Source organism: Panthera pardus, unplaced genomic scaffold (genome assembly GCF_024362965.1).
Source record: "Panthera pardus isolate Hobbes unplaced genomic scaffold, ASM2436296v1 HiC_scaffold_6, whole genome shotgun sequence".
In the NCBI taxonomy this organism is placed as follows: domain Eukaryota; kingdom Metazoa; phylum Chordata; class Mammalia; order Carnivora; family Felidae; genus Panthera; species Panthera pardus.
This window is the reverse complement of record NW_026526991.1, coordinates 25028419-25051893: the sequence shown is the minus strand read 5'-3', so window position 1 is coordinate 25051893 and position 23475 is coordinate 25028419. Positions and strand designations below refer to the sequence as shown.

At 35.1% G+C, this 23475-nt stretch overlaps 1 protein-coding gene across 2 annotated transcripts in view; it reads right to left on the bottom strand.

Annotated features, from left to right (window-relative positions):
- NTN4 (netrin 4) overlaps positions 1–23475 on the bottom strand; it is a 124646-nt gene that overhangs the window by 48560 nt on the left and 52611 nt on the right. The window lies entirely within an intron of this gene.

Below are 23475 nucleotides of genomic sequence, written 5' to 3'. Positions count from 1 at the left end.
AATGGAAATTACCAAAGCAAAAAATCAATCTGGTTAATTCTTTAGAGACTCATATTAATTGAATTCTTTTAGGAATGCCTGATAAAATTTGCTTCCCAACTGCTTTCCAAGAAAGAAAGGAACAGCTGTTGTTCGTGTCCTGCTAAAAATTACAATGAAAGTTAGTGGGGGGGAGGGGAGGAGACTTTACAGCTAAGTATTCAGAAATTCTTGAATTTCATAAATTAAGTAATTTCCTTGTGCTATTGTGCCATTATTGTTTACATATACATGATTTTATTTTCATTTTTACCATTCAATTTTGAATTTTGATGGAAAAATGAGTCTTCTATTATACTGTCATTGGAACTTTAAAAAATGTTTGTGAAAAGAGAATGCAAACAGTGCCTACTCTATGAACCAAAGGAAAATGCCCACTTAAAGGCAGCTGCAGCAATTCATGGAACTCCATTTAGCTATGACAAATGATTTAGAAGTGGAATAATGCTATGCAGCAATTTAAGACAAAATGTGAAGGCAAAAACTGATTAATTTATAAAGAGATAGTATGTCCCTTTTAAAGAAAAGGATTAACTTTGAAAAGAATGAACTTCTTATGCATGAAAAGAGATAAATTCTAATAATGGGCTAGCCTGTTAGAACCTGCTCCTCTAATACAGGACAAAAACATGGGCAACAATGCTACAGCACAAACCTTTGAATAGAGAGTATTGTCAGGAAACATGTCTTTTCATTAACAAATAAAATATTCCTTTTCCCCATTAAAGGTTTGCATGTTTTAATTTAACAGAAGATGTGGGAGTTCTATGGTGAATATGAAGCATAATAATTGAATTTGGTGGAAAAGGGGGCTTGAAACATTCTGTCAGAATGGGGCAAAAGAGGTTGAAGGCTGGTTCCAAACTCTTGCCCAATAATACATATAGCAAGAATGCAACGAATTGAAAAAGTTTTACAAGGGCACCTTTTGGGATGAGCACTGGGTGTTGTATGGAAACCAATTTCACAATAAATTTCATATACTGAAAAAAAAATGCAAAAAAAAAAAGAAAAAGTTTTACAATCTATTCATTGGTCTGAAGTTGGACACTAGAGAAAACAGCTCTTGTGAGAAAGTATGGGCAATAAAATAAAGATAGGTATAGAGCAGAAAAAAATATGTTTAAAGAATGAAAATTGGCCAGTACTTTGAGACTTCTCTCTTTTCAGTTAGTCAGTTGCCTGCAATTCTTAGCTTTTAAATGGGGTTGTAGGTCCAGGAGCCCATAACAATGTACTTATGCTCAGAAGGGGCAAATCCTTAAGTATTAGTAACAAACATATCAGCTGGGATTATAACCATTGGTTCTCAATCCCAGAACTGGACTCAGAGTTGCCTAGATAGAGAACGAACTGGCTTCCTGATGGAGGGAAAGGGAATGTCTTAAGGGAAGGAGCTAAAGACAAACTATGCCTATATTCACTATCTTGCCAAGAATCTTGTTCTGGCTGATAGAACTGGAAAAAAGCATGAATGGAGCCAATGTAATTTCGCAAGAAAATTGCATTTAGTGCACTGCATGGTAATCATGTGTTTATCTGCCTCTCTCCACTAGATTGTAAGCCCTTGCAGGAAAAGAACCAGTGGGTTAAATTTCTTTGAATCTCTAGTAACTGACATAGAATATGTTTTCAATAAATATGTGTTAATTTTTTCCATTCAGGAAATATATTTTAAGGGCACATTGAGAACCTCAGTTATTGAATTTACTTCCATTTCATAAACTTGCCAAGAAAAGCAGGGTACCAATTATGCATTTAAAGTGGGAATGGGAAGGGGCACCTGGGTTGCTCAGTCAGTTAAGCCTCCGGCTTCAGCTCAGGTCATAATCTGTGCTGACAGCTCAGAGCCTGAAGCCTGCTTCAGATCCTGTGTCTCCCTCTCTCTCTGCCCCTCCCCCCACTCTTTCTCTCTCTCTCTCTCTCTCTCTCTCTCTCTCTCCCCCCCCCCAAAAAAAAAAACATTAATAAAAAAACATTTAAAGTGGGAACGGGATACTTTCAGTTGTTTGTCACAAAACAGTATTTTGTGTAGAGTAGGATTGAAACACATTCAGGTTTGTCTAGAGTGCTTCCTATAAGGTATATAGTAGTTCACAACTGGGCAAGGCATGTTCGTAAATATGTTTTTATCTATAGTAGTCATCAATAGTTGCTCTGGGAGATCTGTAAGCTTAAGGAACACGGGTCAGTCATGGAGGGAAATGAGAGTAATAATAACAATAATGATGAGGAGGATAAATAATAACAAGATAATAACAACAATAGTAGTGGTAGAAGCTAATATTGAGTAGCACTATGTACTGGGCACTGCTCTGGTTCATTATATAAGCATTAACTCAATGGATGTACACAAGAACCCTATAAGGTGAGTACAATTATCATTGCCATTTCACAAAGGAAACTGAAGTTTGAAGAGTTTAGATGACTTGCCTAAGGTTACAAAAGCCAGGAAGTGGTGGAGCTGTTGTATTAGAATTCTGGCAGTCCGTTATGAGTCTTCATCTTAATCCCTAACCTATGCTAGGATAAAACCCTGGGGAATAGGATTTTGAGGGATCTGCTTTGGCCAAGTCCCTTGAGGGTGTTACCTAAATAAAATAGTGTGTTCCAGGGCGCGCCTGGGTGTCTCGGTCGGCGTCCGACTTCAGCTCGGGTCGTGAACTTGCGGTTTGTGAGTTTGAGCCCCGCAACAGGCTCTGTGCTGACAGCTCAGAGCCTGGAGCCTGCTTCAGAGTCTGTGTCTTCCATTCTCTCTGCCCCTCCCCTGCTCATGCTCTGTCTCTCTGTCTCTCAAAAATAAATAAATATTAAAAAAAATTAAAAACATAAAATAAAATAGCTGTGTTCCAAATCAATTTGTCCTTGAAGAGCTCTTCAGGACAGAAGCTATTTTGGACTCAAAGTGAGCCATTTCATGGGTGTTCTGGCCTTGAGTGGATTATTAGTCCTATTCCTCTGGGAGAAGCCTCGCAGTTTTGGAGATAGGGGAATACAGGAAGATTGGCCCCCCATTTCCCTCACCTGGCTTGAAAAAGTTTAGGGTACGTTGAGATGGAGAATACTTTTAAAATCTCCTTGGTTCAATGTAAAACCTATCTGAGCACTGAAAATTCTGATGCCTCCTAGGGGCATCTCTGGGCCACTGCAAGTTTTACTTATCAAACTCCAGTGAATAAATTTACAAATGGAGATGATAACAGGAATGTAAATGAAGTCTAATTAAACATTTGCTCTTTGTGGATAGCACCTCTTTTATGTTATTTACTCTATTAGATGTGATGTGGTAGGGATAGTAATAACACATAGTGTGATGGTTTTTATAGTCAGTATTAATTTAGGTTATGGAGAATGGTTAAGGAGAACACTGCATAACCTGATTCAGATACATTTTGAGATTCAGGTTGCTGGGTTATTTCCATTTTTTCATGTACAAAATTCCATAAGCCCCCAAACTGTGATTTGTATATCTAAGTGGCAGTTTATTTGTGCCATTGTGCATGTTCTTTACCATAAAAAATCAGGAGTATTCAGAAACATACATATAAGACACATAAAATTTCCAAATGCTACCAACTTTGTGTACTCCAAATTGTGGGCATTTATTCCAAGATTACTCAAAGATGTGGTTCAGCAGATCTTTTTTTAATAGTATTACAGCTAGAACTAAGAACTAAAAATCAAGTTTTGTGGGTTATCTTTCAACGTACCAAGACAAAAGAAAGCAAAAAAACCCAAAAAACAAAAAAACCAAAAACAAACAAACAAACAAAAAACCAACCTCCCCAAACCTACCTATCTGCATAAAAGAATGCAGAAACTGCTTCAGGTCAGAGAAAAGCATAATCTGGGTCTTTCAAATAAATTGCAAAACACTTTTGTATTTAAAAATATTGCTAATAAAGTAACCTCATTTTAAAAGCCAAGTGAAAGAAGGTCTTAAAATATTCCCATTGTTTTAAAATGTACTATTGTTGCAATAGTGTTTTGTTTTGTTGTAAGTGAGCACTTTAGTTTAAATTTGGGGTCCTTGAGTAATTTTAGGTAGGATTCTCTCTCACCTTTCTGAGTAATGCTTTTCTAGAACAAAGAGAAAAATCTCTTCTTTTTGCAAGTCCAGTGGTAGGGACTACTTTTCTTTATTTCCAGGGGCTTAAGAGCTCTTCAGGACAGAGGCTGGTTTTGACTCAAAGTGAGCCATTTCATGGGTGTCCTGGCCTTGAGTGGATTATTAGTCCTATTCCTCTGGGAGAAGCCTCCCATCTTTAAAGGTATCATCTTTTGAGAAAGATGCTTTGCATCTATTTGTAAGTATATTCAATATTCTTTGTCTTTGTATGTATGGTTCTTTGAATTTTCCTTTGAACAAGTTGTAACGTCTTCATTAATTAATGAGTTAAATAAAATTGTTGACCTATGTTTATTTTATATCTGTATGAGAGTCATGGCTTCACTTTTGAAAAACTTACCCTTTAACACTGCCATTTCTTATCCCACATGTGTTCATCTATCCTAAAGTTCTTCTATCAAGACTGCTTAAGCATGTACTTCTAAAAGTGGAATTTCAACTTGCTTTGTATAGCTAAATGGGTTTTGAATGTCTTATATTTTCAAAAGATTAATTCTACTAGCTTCCTCTTTTCAGTATCATCAGGTACTTTATCTTTCCTCTGGGGACTGTAATAAATATTTCTGCCTTAAAATTACAAATAGCATTGAACTAAATATTGTGATGCCCAGGAGGCTTATGAAGATTACATTTAGATAAGATCATTCTATTGTGTACATATGCAATTTTTTCCCCACCATTACTTCATTGCATAGAACTGTTTATTTATTCTCTGTTTCCAATGGATTTTAAGAATTACTTCTGACTACTGGGCTTTGAAAAATGATGTCTAATAGACATGTTTATTTGGATAAATCCTATAAGTGAACAGAGCTAGATTATATGCATAATTTGGTTTGAGATTTGCATGTGTACAATGACAATAAAGTCAGACACTGATTTTAAGACATTTATTTCAGTGTATCTAAGGCTTTCTTGCCTTATAATATCAAATTAGCTTCTCTATAACAGCCACAATTTGTTCAGCTGTAAGATATAGAACAAGAGAAGATTGGCAAATATTATTAGATTCTTGCTATACTTCTTGTCCTTAGGCAAAGTTTGAGTTTTCTATAAAACTGTATGAGAAACTTTATCAGTGTATAGCTAAGTAATTTGAAATTTCTTTCAAGCCAAATTGCTATCTGGTCACTGTATTAAGTTTCTAGGATGGTTGTTACATAGCCATTTGAGCCACTTCATCTCTGTTCTTCATTTGATCTTAGTTAAGTCTTGTTTTTGTAACTTCACTTTGCACTTGTCTTTATACACTGAAACTTTCCCAAGGTGACAATGCAAATCAGTGATAAGATAGGGAACAGATGGGAATGCAAGGTGGTGCAGCCACTCTGGAAAACAGTATGGAGGTTCCTCAAAAAACTAAAAATGGAACTACCCTATGACCCAGCAATTGCACTAGTAGGCATTTATCCACAGCATACAGGTGTGCTGTTTCGAAGGGACACATGCACCCCCATGTTTATAGCAGCACTATCAACAGTAGCCAAAGTATGGAAAGAGCCCAAATGTCCATTGATGGATGAATGGATAAAGAAGGTGTGGTATATCTATACAATGGAGTATTACTCAGAATCAAAAAGAATGAAATCTTGCCATTTGCAACTACATGGATGGAACTGGAGGGTATTATGCTAAGTGAAATTAGTCAGAGAAAAAAAAAATCATACGACTTCATTCATATGAGAACTTTAAGAGACAAAACAGATGAACATATGGGAAGGGAAACAAAAATAATATAAAAACAGGGCGGGGGACAAAACAGAAGAGACTCATAAATATGGAGAACAAACCAAGTGTTACGGGGGGAGGGGGGGGTTGTGGGGGGGGGATGGGCTAAATGGGTAAGGGACACTAAGGAATCTACTCCTGAAATCATTGTAACACTATATGCTAACTAATTTGGATGTAAATTTAAAAAAAATAATAAAATTAAAAAAAAAATACAGGGGACAGGACTCCCAAGACAGTCCTAAAATATTAGAGGCTCCATCTTAGAACAGTGATGTAATCGTGAGGATTCTTTTCCTTCCCACCAACACCTAAAATAACTTCTCATGATAAACTCTTTGAGGGGAAAAGGGATATCACTTCCAATTTCTTAGTACCTATTTAATTTTAATAATTTTAGAAAAAAATGGTGGAATTAACAATAACTTCTAATATGCTGTTAAAACTATTAACACATAACTATGAGACAAGAACCTGGGAAATTAAGTGAAGGTAAAAACTAGTAGAACTCATTTTGTAAGTAACTTATCTGTCAAGCAGTGTTTGACATGAGAATGAAGGAAGGATTTGTGAGGATTTATTCAATGTCTTTTTGGATTTAGATGGTTTTTATAATTAGTTGGGGGCCAGGTAAATTCTATTAGAAATGCTGTGGGGGATTAATAAGTACTTTTCATCCCATTGACATTCACTTGCTCAATGTGTTCACATAGCTTCTGGTTATATAAAGGAAAATTCCTTGTCACAGACTATTTTGCATTTTCTTACAAAGTTTTTTTTTCTTTTTTTTTAAATTTAATTCACTCTAGTTCACATTTCCCACTGTTTTCCTTCTTTCTTGACAGCTCTGTTTGATTGTCACTCAGTATTCTATACAGTACAGAGGGTGTTACAAAAGTTGACTTGTTTAAGATAAATGAGCCCCTGATTGTAGTACAAGAAGCCAGTTGCTAGAGCATGTTTTCTTCCATAGTCTTTTGTTGTTGAATTAATTAATTCATTCAGATGCTTCTTTTCATATTGGAAAAGTGCTTGTTTCTAGGTGAATCTTATAAAATGTAGTTTCATTATTGAGTATTCTCATATAAAAAAATATGCTTGTTTGGCAACTCTGTCAGAATGCAGAGTCATTAAAGAAACCTGTGATCATCTGTATATGGCCAGAAACGATAGCCACAGCATTTAGAAGAATTAGTTTTCTTTAATACCCATCCATTCAAAGCTATTGCTTTTAAAAACAGTCAGCTTAATGACCAGGACTTTAAAAGAAATTCTGCAAAATTCCTATGTAACCAGCCATGGATTTTTTCGTTTGTGTTTAGCTATTAATTTTTCTTATTATAATTATATTCATGTGACATAAAATTTATCATTTTAACCATTTTTAAAGTATACAATTCAGTGGTCTTTAGTATATCAAAATGTTGTGCAGTAATTACCATTGTCTAATTCCAGAGCATTTTCATCACACACCAAATAAACCTCATGCCCATTAAACAGTCACTCCCCATTTCTCCCTGACTCCTGGCAACCATTACTGTCCTTATGGACATGCCTATTGTGGACATTTCATACAAAAGGCATAATGCAATATGTGGTCTTTCGTGGTCTTGCTTCTTTCACTTAGCATCTTTTCAAGGTTCATTCATGCTGTAGCATCAGTACTTCATTCCTTTTTATGGTTGAATAATACTCCTTTTTAAAAAAATACATAGCTTTCTTTGTGTGTGTGTATTTATTTGTTTGTTTGCTTATTATGTTTAATGTTTTTATTTAAATTCTAGTTAGTTAACATATAGTGTAATATTAGTTTCAGGAGTAGAATTTAGTAATTTATCACTTAATCACCCATTTAGCCCATCCCCCTACCCACCTCCCCTCCAGCAACTCAGTTTGTTCTCTATAGTTTAGAGTTTCTTTTATGGTTTGCCTCTCTTTTTCCTTTCTCCTATGTTCATCTGTTTTGTTTCTTAAATTCCACATATGAGTGAAATCGTAGTATTTGTCTTTCTCTGAATGACTTATTTAACTTGGCATAATATACTCTAGCTCGAGCCACATCATTACAAATGGTAAGATTTCATTCTTTTTTGGGGCTAAGTAATATTCCATTATATATCCATTCTTTATCCATTTATCAGTCTGAACATTTGGGCTCCTTCCATAATTTCACTATTTTTGATAAGGTAATATTCCATTGTACAGATAAACCACATTTTGTTTATCTATTCATCAGTTGAAGGATATTGGGGTTGTTTCCACTTTTTGGCTATTATAAATAATGCTGCTATGAATATTCATGTCCACAGTTTTATGTAGATATATGTTTTCAATTCACTTGGGTATACACCGAGGAGCAGAATTGCTGGGTCATATGGTAACTCTATGTTAAACATTTTGAGGAACTGCCAGACTATCTTTCACAGCAGCAGCAGCAGCAGCATTTTACATTCTCATCAGCCATGTATTAGTGTTCCAATTTCTCTATATCCTAGTCAACATTTATTACTATCTTTTTTATTATAGTCATCCTAGTGAGTATGAAGTGGTATCTCATTGTGGTTTTGATTTGCATTTCCCTAGTGACTAAGGATGTTGAGCATCTTTTCATGTGCTAATTGTCCATTTGCATATCTTCCTAAGAGAAATGTGTATTCAAACCTTGCCAATTTTTAAGTTAGGTTATTTGTCTTTTTATTTTTGAGTCATAAGAACTATTCATATATTCTAGATATTAGACTCTTATCAGATATATATGATTTGCAAATATTTTCTCCCATTGTGTGGATTGTCTCTTCATTTTTTTTTCTTTTAGACATTAAAAATTTATTTGAAATCTTTCTGCTTGAAATATGGTTGTTTCTCATACAGTCATCTTTCCTTTTTTTTTTTTTTTTTTTAAGTTTTTATTTTAATTCCGTTATAGTTAACATATGGTATCATTTTAGTTTCAGATATATAATATAGTGATTCAACAATTGCATACATCACTTGGTGCTCTTCACAACGAGTGCACCCCTTAATTTCCATCACTTATTTCACCCGTTCCCCACTCTGGTAACCATCAGTTTGTTCTCTATGGTTAAGAATCTGTTTCTTGGTTTGTCTCTCTCTTTTCTTGTTGCTCATTTGTTTTGTTTCTTAAATTCCACATATGAGTGAAATCATATGGTATTTGTCTTTCTCTGATTGACTTATTTCACTTAGCATAATACATTCTAGCTCCATCCACATCGTTGCAAACGGCAAGATTTCATTCTTTTTTATGGCTGAATATTTCATTGTATATATATGCCACATCTTCTTTATCCATTCTTCTATCAGTGGACACTTGGACTGCTTCCAGATCTTGGCTATTGTAAATAATACTGCTATAAACAGAGGGGTGCATGTATCTCTCTGAATTAGTGTTTTTATATTTTGGGGGGTAAATACCCAGTAGTGCCATTGCTAGATAGTAGGGTAGTTCTATTTTTAACTTTTTGAGGAAACTCTATACTGTTTTCCAGAGTGGCTGCACCAGTTTGCATTCCCACCAGCAGGGCCAGAGGGTTCCTTTTTCGCCACATTCTCACCAACACCTGTTGATTTTAACCATTGTGATAGGTATGCAGTGATATCTCAGTGTGATTTTGATTTGCATTTCCCTGATGATGAGTGATGTTGAGCATCTTTTCGTGTGTTTATTTGCCATCTGTTTGTTTTCTTTGGAGAAATGTCTGTTAATATCTTTTGCCCATTTTCAAATTGGGGTATTTGTGTTTGGGGAGTTGAGTTGTATAAGTTCTTTATATATTTTGGATACTCATCCTTTATTGGATATGTCATTTGCAAATATCTTCTCCCATTCTGTAGATTGCCTTTTAGAGTTCTTGTTTCCTTCACTGTACATAAGCTTTTTATTTTGATGTAGTCCTAATAGTTTGTTTTTGCATTTGTTTCCCTTGTCCCATGGGACCTATTTAGAAAAAAAGTTGCTACATTTGATGCCAGAGAAGTTACTGCCTGTGCTCTCTTCTAGGATTTTTATGGTTTCAGGTCTCACATTTAGGTCTTTAATCCATTTTGAATTTATTTTTGTGTATGATGTGAGAAAGTGTTCCAGTTTCATTCTTTTCCATGTTACTGTCCAGTTTTCCTAACACCATTTTTTGAAGAGACTCTCTTTCCCATTGTATATTCATTCTTATTTTGTCAAAGATTAATTGACCATATAATTATGGGTTTATTTCTAGTTTTTTTATTCTGTTCTATTGATCTATGTATCTATTTTTGTGCCAGTACCATACTGTTTTGATTATTATAGCTTTGTAGGATAACTTGAAGTCTGGAATTGTGATGCCTCTGGTTTTGCTTTTCTTTTTCAAGATTGCTCTGGCTATTCAGGGTCTTTTGTGGTTCCATACAAATTTTAGGATGATTTGTTGTAGTTCTGTGAAAATTAATTCTGCATTAAATGTGTAGATTGCTTTGGGTAGCATAGACATTTTAACGTGTATTTGTTCTTCCAGTCCATGAGCATGGAAGTCTTTCCATTTCTTTGTGTTGTCTTCAATTTCTTTTATCAGTGTTTTATCATTTTCAGGGTACAGTCTTTTCACCTCTTTGGTTAGGTTTATTCCTAAATATGTTATTATCTTCAGTATAATTGCAAATGGAATTGTTTTCCAAGTTTCTCTTTTGGCAGCTTTATTATTGGTGTGTAGAAAAGCAACAGATTTCTGTACATTGATTTTGAATACTATGACTTCACTGAATTCATTTATTGGTTCTAGCAGTTTTTTGGTGGAGTCTTTTGGGTTTTCTATATAAAGTATCATGTCATCTGCAAATAGTGGAAGTTTGACGTCTTCTTTCCAATTTGTTGTCTGATTGCTGTGGCTATGATTTCAGGTACTATATTGAGTAAAAGTGGTGAGAGTGGTGGACATCCTTGTCATGTTCCTGACCTTACAGGAAAAGCTCTCAGTTTTTCCCTATGAAGGACGATGTTAGCTGTGGGTTTTCATATATGGCCTTTATTATGTTGAGATATGTCCCTTTAAACCTACTTTATTGAGGGGTTTTATCATGAATAGATATTGTACTTTGTCAAATGCTTTTTCTGCATCTACTGAAATGATCATATGTTTCTTATCCTTTCTCTTACTGATGTGATGTATCACGTTGATTGATTTGTGAATATTGAACCACCCTTGAAACCCAGGAATAAATCCCACTTGATCATGGTGAATGACTTTTTAAAATGTATTGTTGGATTCAGTTTGCTAGTATTTTGTTGAAGATTTTTGCATCTATATTCATCAGGGATGTTGGCCTGTAGCTCGCTCTCGCTCTCTCTCTCTCTCTCTCTCTCTCTGTGGTATCTTTATGGTAATGCTTGCCTCATAAATGAATTTGAAAGTTTTTCTTCTTTTTCTATTTTCTGGACTAGTTTGAGAAGAATAGGTATTAATTCTTCTTTAAATGTTTGGTAGAATTTGCCCATGAAGACATCTGGTCTTGGATTTTCATATGTTGGGACTTTTTTTTTTTTTTATCACTGATTCAATTTCTTTGCTGGTAATCAGTCTCTTCAAATTTTCTATTTCTTTTTGTTTCAGTTTTGGTAGGTTACATGTTTCTAGGAATTTATCCATTTCTTCTAGATTGTCCAATTTCTTGGCATATAGTTTTTCATATTTTCTTATAATTGTTTGTACTTCTGTGGTGTTGATTGTTATTTCTCCTCTCTCACTTGTAATTTTATTTATTTGGGTCCTTTCCCTTTTTCTCTTTAAAAAAATTTTTTTTTAATGTTTATTTTTGAGAGAGAGAGAGAGAGAGCACGAGCAGAGGAGGGGCAGAAAGAGAGGAAGACACAGAAATCTGAAGCAGGCTCCAGGCTCTGAGCTGTAAGCACAGAGCCCAACATGGGACTTGAACTCACGAACCATGACATCATGACCTGAGCCAAAGTCGGACACTTAACTGACTGAGCCACCCAGGTGCCCCGCTCTCTCTTTTTCTTGATAGGTCTTATCAATTTGTTGACTTTTTCCAAAGAACCAGCTCCTGGTTTCATTGATCTATTCTATTGTCCATTGTTTTCCTGGTTTCTGTATCATTTATTTCTGCTCTAATGGTAATTATTTCATTCCTTTTGCTCGTTTCAGGTTTTGTTTGTTCTTCTTTTTCTAGCTCCTTTAGGTGTAAGGTCAGATTGTTTATTTGATATTTTCTTATTTCTTGAGGTAGGCCTGTATTGCTATAAACTTCCCTCTTAGAACCACTTGACGCATCCCAAGTTTCGAGCCATTGAGTTTTCATTTTTGTTTGGTTCCATGTATTTTTTATTTCTTTTATTTCCTGGTTGACCCTTCCATTGTTTAGTGGCATGTTATGTAACCTCCATGTATTTGTGGACTTCCTAGATATTTTCTTATGGTTGACTTCTAATTTTATAGTGCTGTGGTCAGAAAAAGTGCATGTTATGACTTCGATTTTCTTGAATTTGTTGAGGTTTGTTTTGTGGCAAAATATATGATCCATTCTGGAGAATTCTCCATGTGCACTTCAAAAGAATGTGTATTCTGCTGCTGTAGAATGCTGTAGAATATTCTGAATATCTCTTAATCTGTCTGGTCCAATATGTCATACAAAGCCATTGTTTCCTTATTGATTTTCCATTTAGATGATCTGTCCATTGATATAAGTGGGTGTTAAAGTCCCCTTCTATTGGGGCACCTGGATGGCTCAGTTGGTTAAGTGTCTGACTTTGGCTCAGGTCATGATCTCATGGTTCACGAGCTCGAGCCCCACATCAGGCTCTGCACTGACAGCATGGAGCCTGGAGCTCACTTTGAGTTCCATGCCTCCCTCTTTCTCTGCCCCTCCCCCACTCACACTCTGTCTCTGTATCTCAAAAATAAACATTAAAAATTAAAAAATTAAAAAAATAAAAATAAATAAATAAATAAATAAATAAGTAAAGTCCCCTACTATTGTATTATTACTGGTTAGGTCCTTTACGTTTGTTATTAACTCTTTTAGGCATTTGATGCCTCCATGTTGGGTGGAGGCCAACTGTTATATCTTCTTGTATTGTCTTGTCTTGTATTGTCTTCTATATCTTCTTGTATTGTCCCTTTTATATTATATAGTGTCCTTCTTTGTTAATAGTCTTTGTTTTAAAGTCTATTTTGTCTGATATAAGTATTGTTACTCCACCGTTCTTTTGACATCCGTTTCCAAGATAAATGTTTTTATATCCCCTCATTTTCAATCTGCAGGTATCTTTAGGTCTAAAATGAGTCTCTTGTAGGCTGTATGTAGATGGTTCCTTTTTTTTTTTTTTAAATACATTCTGTCACCTTGGCTTTGATTGGAGCATTTAGTCCATTTACATTCAAAGTAATTATTGATAACTATGTATTTATTGCCATTTTATTACTTGTTTTGTGGTCACTTCTGAAGATTTTCTCTGATTCTTTCTTGTCTTTCTCTCTTTCATGGCTTGCTGGTTTTCTTTAGTCATATATTTGGATTTCTTTTCCTTTATTTATTTGCATTTGTATTAGTGGTTTTTATTGTGGTTATCATTAGGTTTGTATACAATATCTTTTGCATATAGCAGTCTATATTAAGTTGGTGGTCATTTAATTTTGAATCCATTCTTCACTCCTCTCCTCATTTTTAGGTATATTTTATTATATTTTACATCCTTTTATTTTGTGAGTTCCTTGACTGATTTTTTTAGAAATATTTATTCTTATTCCTTATGTGTTTCCCACCCTCATACTGTCACTTTTGATCTTCCCTTTCCACTCACAGAGTCCCCTTTAATATTTTTTGCTGGGTTGGTTTAGTGGTCATAAACTCCTTTAGGTTTTTTTTTGTTTTTGTTTTTGTTTTGTCTAGGAAACTCTTTATTTCTCCTTCTATTCTGAATGATAGCCTTGCTGGATACAATATTCTTGGCTGTAAATTTTTTCCATTCAGCACTTTGAATATATCATGCCAGTCTCTTCTGGCTTGGAAAGCTTCAGCTGAAAAATCCACTGATAGCCTTTTGGGGTTTCCCTTGTATGTTACTGTCTTCTTTGGTCTTGCTGCTTTAAAGATTTTTTTCTTTATCACTATGTTTTGCTATTTTAATTACAATACACCTTGGTATGGATCTGCCTTTGTTGATTTTGCTGAGGGTTCCCCGTGCCTCCTGAATCTGGATTTCTGTTTCCTTCCCCAGACTAGGGAAGTTTTCAGTTACTATTTCTTCAAAAAATTTTTTTGCCCTCTTTTCTCTCTCTTCTTCTGGGACTCCTATAATACAAACGTTATTACATTTGATGGAGTCACTGAGTTCTTTAAGTATATTCTCATTTTGCATAATTCTTTTTGCTCTCTTTCGTTCAGCTTGATTACTTTCCATTACTTTGTCTTCTAGGTCATTAATTCGTTTTTCTGCTTCTTCTAGCCTACTGTTCATTCCATCAAATGTTTCTGACTTTGTCTATTGAGCTCTTTATTTATACTCTGTTATTCCTTATCTCTGTGTTAAGGGTCTCACTGGTGTTTTCCACTCTTTTCTCAAGTTCAGTGAGTATCTTTATGGTCATTACTTTAAATTCTGTATAAGGCATGTTACTTATATCTGTTTCACTTAGATCTCTGGCCATGGCCTTTTCCTATCCTTTCATTTGAGACAAATTCCTTTGTTTTCTTATTTTGTCTGAGTCTCTGTGCCTGCTTCTCTGTGTTAGAAAAGCCAGCTATGTCTCCTCTTCTTGACCTTATGAAGAAGAGGTTCTGTAGTGCCCTGTCCCCCAGGTCTGTCACTTCAGGGAGTATCTCTGATGTGTGCTCTGCTGTTGTGTTCTGGCCACTTTATCCTTCAGGCCAGTTGTCTGCAGAGTCTCTCTTTGCCTGTTGTGGTCAGTGTTTTATCCCTGGCCTGAATGTGGTGGATTTTAACTAGATGTGCTCTGGTCTGCTTGTGAAATGAGATCTATTGCCACTGCTGCAGGAACCTGCAAAATTCCCAGATCTTGAGACAGTGTGGGTGGGAGTTTGGTCTGGTCTGAGGGAGAGAGCCTGTTGCACTGGTACTAAGGCAAGTATGACTTGGAAGGGCAGTTCCACCAGAGCACTGTGGGGCAGGGCTGGATGTAAGCAAGTTAGGTAGTGACTACTGTACTGGTTCTCACAAATGGCCCTGTGCTTATGCTGCAGGGTGGGGGAGAAATGGCACCTGCCAGTTCCTTTGTTCCTGGAAGGGTGTCTTTGTGAACATTGCCCCTCTGGGACATGCTGGGAGATGAGTAAATAACCTGCCCACTGTGTGCCTAAGGGGTTTTTTAGATTGCTGTTTCCATGCTGTATGTCCAAGGGCTGTTTGCTCTGTCTTCTCTCCAAGAGCAGCCCCAATGCCCTAGGGGCTTTCCCTGAGCCAAGCCTGCTGACCTTTAAAACTCCAGGCTTTAGGCCCTGCTGGTTGCAAAAACTCATGAAATTCAGTCCCTCTCATTTTTCAAGCAAATTACTGTGAGGCTGCTTCTTCCCTGTTCACTCCCCTGTCCATCTCTTACCCTTCTCGATGACCACGGCTCCCTCCCCACTGCAGTGGCCGTGATCTCTTTCTCTCCTGAACCAAGTCTCCATACTTCCTACTTTCTTCATTATTGCCTCTTCTCTACCTTTAATTATGGAGTTTGTTCTGCCAGTCTTTGGGTCAATCTCTGGGGTATTTAGGATAACTTGATAATTACCTAGTTGTATTCGTGGGACTAGGTGAACCTAGGGTCCTTCTAGTTAGTCACCATCTTGCCCTCTCTGTCTTTTCACTTTTAAGTGAATCTCCAAACCCAGTGTGAAGCTTGAACGTATAACTCCAGGATCAAAAGTTGCATGCTCTACCAACTGAGCTAGCCAGGAACCCCAATAGCATCTTTTGATGCACAAAAATTTTTACTTTTGATGAAGTCCAATTTATTTATTTTTTCTTTTGTTGTTCTGTGCTTTTGGTGTCAAATCTAAGAAACCATTTCCTAATCCAAGGTCACAGAGACTTACATTTGTTTCCCTCTAAGAGTTTTATAATTTTAGGTTTACATTTAAGTCTTTGATCCCTTATAAGTTAATTTTTGTATGTGGTGTAAGAAAGGGGTCCAAATTCTTTTGCATGTGGTTATTCTCTTGTCCCTGTACCATTTATTGAAAAGACTCTTTCCATTGAATAATCTGGACATCTTTGTTAAAAATCAATTTACCACAGATGTATGGATTTATTTCTGGAGTCTTTATCTTATCAATTTTTGTGTCTATCTTTATGCCAGTACCATACTGTTTTGTTATTATTGTAGCTTTGTGGTAAGTTTTGAAATTGGAAAGTGTGAGCCCTCCAACTTCATTGTTCTTCAAAATTGTTTTGACTATTTAAGGTCCCTTTCCTTTCCATATGAATTCAGATTGTCCATTTCTGCAAAGAAGGCATTTGGAATTTTGATGGGGTTTCATTGAACCTGTATATCGATTTGGGGACTATTTCCATCTTAGCAATATTAAACCTTCCAATCCATGAACACAGGATGTTTTTCCTTTTATTTAGATCTTTAATTTCTTTCAAGAATATTTCAGAGTTTTCAGTGTACAGGTCTTACATTTACTTGGTTAAATTTATGCCAAAGTATTTTATTCTTTTTTTGATGCTATTGTAAACAGAATTGTTTTCTTAATTTTATTTTTGGATTATTCATCACTAGTGTACAGACACACAACTGGGTTTTATGTATTCTTTTATATCCAACTTTGCTGAACTTGTTTATGAGCTCTAACAGTTGTTTTGGCTGTTGCTGTTGTTGTTTTGTTATTTTTTTTTTCTTTTTGTGGATTCTTAGGGGTTTTCTACATATAAGATCATGTCATCTGTGAACATACATAGTTTTACTTCTTCCTTCCAATCTGGATGCCTTTTATTTCTTTTCCTTTTATTTTTTCTTTCTTTCTTTCTTTTTTTTTTTTTTTTTCCAATTGCCCTGGCTAGAACTTCTAGTAGAATAATAAGTAGAAGTTGTGAGAACAGGCATCCTTGCCTTATTCCCGATCTTTGTAGGGAAAGCATTCAGTCTTTCACCTTTAAGTATGATGTTAACTGGGATTTTCATAGATGCCTTTACTCATGTTGAGTAAATTCATTTCTATATATACTTTGTCGATTTTTTTCCCTTTTTAGTCAAGAAAGAATGTTGAATTTTGTCAGAATCCATTGAGATGAGCATGTGGTTTTTATCCACTGTTTTATTATTATGGTGTATTATATTGGTTGATTTTCTGATATTAAACTAATCCTGAATCTTAAAATATATAGTCATCTATATTTTTACTGCAATAAAATATTATAGCCAAGAATATGCTGCTCTTCTCTTTCCTTACTAGGGAAGTATAACTGCTCCTTCTAATACTTACAGTCACAGCTAGGTTAACAATGTCTAGACAAAAATATTTTAAGATTTTATTTTGATTAAAAAGCAAAATTAAACTTTCATAGTATAAAGGTGTTGGATGATTTGAAAAGCAATCTTTCTGAATATCTAGTATAATAAATTAAGTGTTAATATTGTACTATTTATTATGTTGGGGGACAGCTGATATGTCACGGCAGTTTGTCTCTTAATATTTATAAATTTTATTATTCTCTTCTTCAAGTCATACAATTTATGCAAAATGGCTATAAAAGTTGTTGAAATCTTTAAAAAAAAACTGTTATAAGATACCTTCATGCTATAGAAACTCTTTGGTCTCTCAGCATTCCATTAAAGCAGGTATTACTGTGTTAGACTGATATAATTAATTCCTAAAAGTTGAACATGTTAAACTTTATAATTACGTATTATTTAATATCTAAACCACTGTGAGCAGGATCTTGCTTTCCATATATGGAATGATAACAGTTTGATTTTCTGGCAAAGCCATCTCAATCCCATTGTAATCTGAAGAACCAGATGGATTCACAGATCTCTTGTGACTTCAGGTCTTTTAGTAACAAAATGTAGCAGGTTAACTTAGTGGCATAGGTTAGTTACTTTGTAAACGGTTTTTTTGGTTGCTATATTATTTATAAACCAATGTTTTATGATTGGATAATTAAAGTTTTTTATATTAAGAAAAAAGGAAATTAAGATTGGAATGGCATTTTAAAAATTAAAATTTAATATAGATGATATAACTGTGAATTTCTATTACAGTTTTTTTTCTGTATAACCAAGAAAATCATGTTAAAAATGTCCCAAAGCATTTTATGTCCTCTATATTCTGAAAAGATTTTAAGAAAAACAATGGCAATATTGGAAATGGTCTCACTATGTGTTTCTCTTTTGCCTCAATTTTAAGAAATAAATAATTAAAAAGAAATACTGAAGATAATTTAGTTATTCTCTGAGGAAATGTGAGTCTGGATCAAAGATACAGTAATCCATCTGACACTCCTAGTATTTGTATGATTATGTTTATTACAAAGCTTGTTCGGCAGGATTTCCTTTTCTCTAGATGATCTTAAAAGTCTTTATCTTATTGCCTTAATAAGACCACAATAATTATCAGTGAAAACAATAAGCACCTTAATACAGATGAAACTCTACTGAAGAGTTCTGAGATTTTTTTCCTTAGCATTATGAGGGTAAATGTGACATAAAGAGAATAAATTTTGGAATTAGATACATGGGGTTCCTAATCACTGCTCTCAATAATTTTGGACAAATTCCTTAAAGCAAGACCTAATTTCCTACCTATAAAATAAGGTAATAATAACAGCTCCATGTATTTGTTTGAGGATTTAAAGAAAAAATGTGTGTAGAAATGTGACACAATCAAGAACAGTCATTACTGTTAATATTATTGACATTATTAACTGAAATGAATCTCTTAACTTTAAAATGCCATTGATTAATTAATTCATTTAGCAATTCAGGACTTTTTGAACTTATGTTAGACATTGTGAATGTTCCAGTATGTGCCATTAAAGAAGAAAGTAGCTTAGCAGATAGGGAAAGTTGGATATATAAGAAAATAATTACAATACGGTGAAGTAAGTATTTTAATCAGGAGTAGTACAGGGGAGGGGCGCCTGGATGGCTCAGTCAGTTGAGCATACTCAACTTCAGCTCGGGTCACGATCTCACGGTATCTGACTTTGGTTCAGGTCATGATCTCACGGTTTGTGAGTTCAAACCCGGTGTCGGACTCTGTGCTGACAGCTCAGAGCCTGGAGCTTGCTTCAGATGCTGTGTCTCCCTCCTCTCTGCCCTCCCCCACTCACACTCTGTCTTTCCCTCTCTCTCAAAAATAAATAAATGTAAAAAAAAAATAAAAGAATAGTACAGAAGAATAAAAGAATGTGAGAGGCCTGAAGAATGATTTGAGTTTTGTTTTCAAGGCCACTAATGACCTAATTGCTTGATAGCATAAGCTATAATTCCTCATCTTTTATGTTAGTGAAATTGGGTGGCACAGTTTGGAGCACATTCCTCTTCAGTGCTCCTATGCCTGTGTAATCCCACAGAGTTAAGTGCCCCCCCCCCCCCGCTTTTTTTACACATGAGAATTGAATTAAATGGCAAATAAGAGTTGAAAGATAAATATGTTATAACTACAATATTTAACCTCTTTTCAGAATACTATGCTATGGAAATACTATGATTCCACCTTCTCTTTAATTTTAATACCTACCAGAGCCTTATCTGGGAAACAAAGAAACCTCTACCCTTCAGGAATTCTGAGAGCTGACTGAGCCAGCCAAATTACATGCCTGGTAGTGGTGCCCTTAGAAATGCAAAAATAAAAGGCAAAGGACGTCTGACCAGTGTTTACTCTTACAAACTTCATAACTGTTTGTATTATATATAAAATATTTAATAGTGGAACAAATGCAATCATTTTCCCATTTCTAATATGTGAAGTCTTTTAAAGCTAAAAATATATTTTAGTTTTTGAAACCATAATTTTCTGTTTTTAATTTCTATCTAAAGAGCTAAAGTGCTAAAGAGGTATCAGAATTCCATATGGCTAAAAAAAAAATCTTATTATGAGTTAATAAATACTACAGTCCTTTCATATCCCCACACATGTAATATTTTATTCCATTAACATATTTACATTGCTAAGATATAACACAATTGTAGTTTCAATTATAGCTTTAAGGCTTTTAATGCCAAAATTAGAAGACCTTGTTTTCCTCACTATTTGAAATAGCTATGAATTTTCTGTCTTGTGGAATCATTAGGACACTGTGTGCGTGCGTGTGTGTGCGTTTGTATTTTAACTTTGTGTGTCTGGTGACTAAAAATTCTTGTAAGAGGGAATAAGGACTTAAATTACAGCTTATCTTCTACTGAATGTAATTGTTTTAGGACAAATTGAAGTACATTTCCAGCTCTTACAGAATTGGCAAGACGCAAATGAAATACCACAGAGATACGAGTTCTGGGGTTGTGAACCAGAAGTGAGATATCTATCTGTAACCTCAGCTTTTCTCTTTCCATGTAGCTCCCCCCCACCGCCACCACCTCCTTGTCATTATATTAGCACTGAAACGGCAAGACTAGGCCTTGCAGACCCAGAGATCTCCCAGATATCTGCTGAATGGATCCAAAAATGCTACACTGAAAAAGAAATATTTATAAGAAAAATTTTCAAAGTGAGATATACCTTGAATATCTGACAAGTACTTACAGTAGGAAAAATGTCAAATTTAAGTTGTTTCTTCCCAAATTTCTACTAGTTGCTCAAACTTGTTAAAGAAACTTATTTTTGGGGCGCCTGGGTGGCGCAGTCGGTTAAGCGTCCGACTTCAGCCAGGTCACGATCTCGCAGTCCGTGAGTTCGAGCCCCGCGTCGGGCTCTGGGCTGATGGCTCGGAGCCTGGAGCCTGTTTCCGATTCTGTGCCTCCCTCTCTCTCTGCCCCTCCCCCGTTCATGCTCTGTCTCTCTCTGTCCCAAAAATAAAAATAAAAAACGTTGAAAAAAAAAAATTTTTAAAAAATTAAAAAAAAAAAGAAACTTATTTTTGTATCTGAAAAATGCTCCAATTTTGACATAAATATAGATGTTTCATTTCTGCAAAACATGTTCATGAAAAGTTGAATTGTATATATATTATATTTTGGAGAACCAATTTCACGTTTCTATTGACTTATATTTTACTTTCAGAAATGTCAGCTCTGACACCAACAATTTAGTTTTCAGTTGTTTTTTCACTTAACCTTTCTGTGAAATAGTCAAAGGCCTGCAAATAAATATTTAAACATTCCGGGAAAAACTTTGAAAGGAACCCCATAGGTAATTCTTTCATGAGTGCAAAAATTGTTTTGTAATGAATGAAGTCTTCTGGTTTCCTGATCTTCAAATAAAAAGAATATACTTAGGCCACTTTTGCCACTAAGAGAAAAAGTATATCTTGCTGTCTTAAGCGAAAATAAAGCTAGATTACTTGGGAAGTTTTACAATCAAAACACTAACAATTTCCAGCCATGAACATATTTTACTAGCTTGCCCTTCTACTAGAAAACACAAGGTAGTAAATGAAGTATAATCAACATTCTGTACACCTTCTATGGTATCTGTAGTTACTCATTGCCAAGGGACTAATGACAAAGCTATAACATAGTAACACTCAGGAACATTAAAATAAGAAGGTCAAGACCTTGAAATGGATTAAGGATAATCTCATACTAACTGTATCAAATTGGCAGGCTTTATAATAAGTTTGTTAATATTTGGAACACAACACTGTGCACCATTTTGGTGATAGGATTACCCTTTCTTCCAGATCCTAATGTGACAAATGAAATGATTGGATTGCTGCTGCCTTCATTACTGTTTTCAAGCCCTTGTTCTTTTCTTTAATTCCTTGAAGAGTTAAGAGGTTTCTAATTATTATTTTTGGCTTATTCCACAGCACATTTAAAATTTTTTTGAAGATGAAAAATGTAGTCTTAAACCTGTTCTGACAATATAAAACTTGATATATGAGATGTGCAAACATAAATATATAATGTATTCAGATTCAGATGAGAAAAATGTTTGTAATGAAACTATATGAGTAATTCTAACACTTGCCTTACAGAGTTAGGTAGCTAAGTGACATTTTCCTCAAACCCCACTATATGGTTCTACATATGGTTTCAATGTTTACTCTTAGTTTTAGAATACACCAGTTAAAATATTGATACTCTTTTATAATTAGTTTCTGATTACAAAGGAAAAATCCACCTTAACAAGTATAGAGCAAGGTATTTAAACAATTCTTCACAGTGTTCTAAGGCTTCTGTGGTATCCAATGAATGATATGTTACTAAAACAGTGAAATGTTCCATGTTCCTTATTACCATCCATCATCCAACAGCTGTAAAATCACCAGCTGCTAGGAAAAAGAGAACTACATCAGTCCTTTCCAGCTGCAAAGAGAAAAAGCTTCAGATCTCCTTTTTGCATAATGTCTGGGATCCAAACAGGCTGGAGTCAAAGTTTCCTTGTCACAAACCCCCAACCTTGTGAACATGTCAAACAGCACATAAGCTACAATTTATTTTTGTTGTTACGGGGAAGAAGTGTACGTGGGAGAAGAAGTAGAAGTGGCTGGGGTAATACAATATAGCAATAGCAACGTCAGTAGTGGCTACTATATGCCAGGCACAGGCTATCATAATTTTAAAACTCACAATAACTATATAAGGTAGATCTTATTTTCTTGGGAAACTGAGGTTCAGTGAGACTGAGTAACTTAGCAAATGGTGTGGTGAATCAAATCCAGATCTGACTCCAAAGCTAGGGTCTTAATTACTTCACTGTTCTGCCTTCCAGTAAAATGAACAGATGAGAAAAATCTGAACTGGTAAAGAATAAATGGAATGTATTTGAGAATGTATCTGGGAAGAAGGGGAAGCATGAAGGTGGTAGTAAAAGACATAGGAGGAGTGTTTCAAAGTAAATGAGGGTGCCAACTTGCACTTTGTGCCTTTTTCTGCTCCCCTCTCTCACAGGGAGAAAATGACCCTAACATCTTAGATAACTTGAGAAACAGATTAAGTATCATTTGCATTAACTTCCTTAATTATCATCGGCCATCAAAAATTCTAGTGCATAAAATCAGACTTCATTAATTAATTACTCATCCTGACAACAGTAGATGAATTGGCACAGTCTATTAAGCAGCAGCTCTCAAACTTTAGCAAGCACTGAAATCACCTAGGCCCCATCTCTAGAGTTTCTGATTCAGTAGGGCTGGGGTAGGGCCTGAGAACTGATAATTCTAACAAGTTCCCAGGTAATGCTCCCAGTGCCACTGGTTCAGGACCACTAACTATAAGAAAAACTGTGCTAAACAATGTTATATTTATACACACATACCTATGACAAACTGACTAGTAAAAGAATGTTTTTCAAGAGGCTACTTTCCATTGTACAGGCACAATTTAGGAATCCAGTTATTTATACCTGCATATGTAAAATGAATAGTGTTCATACAAATGTGGGAGGACAACTGACCTTATGGCCATGTTATTAATTAATTACACAAGAGTATGCTTTTAATGTGCAATTTGCTCATC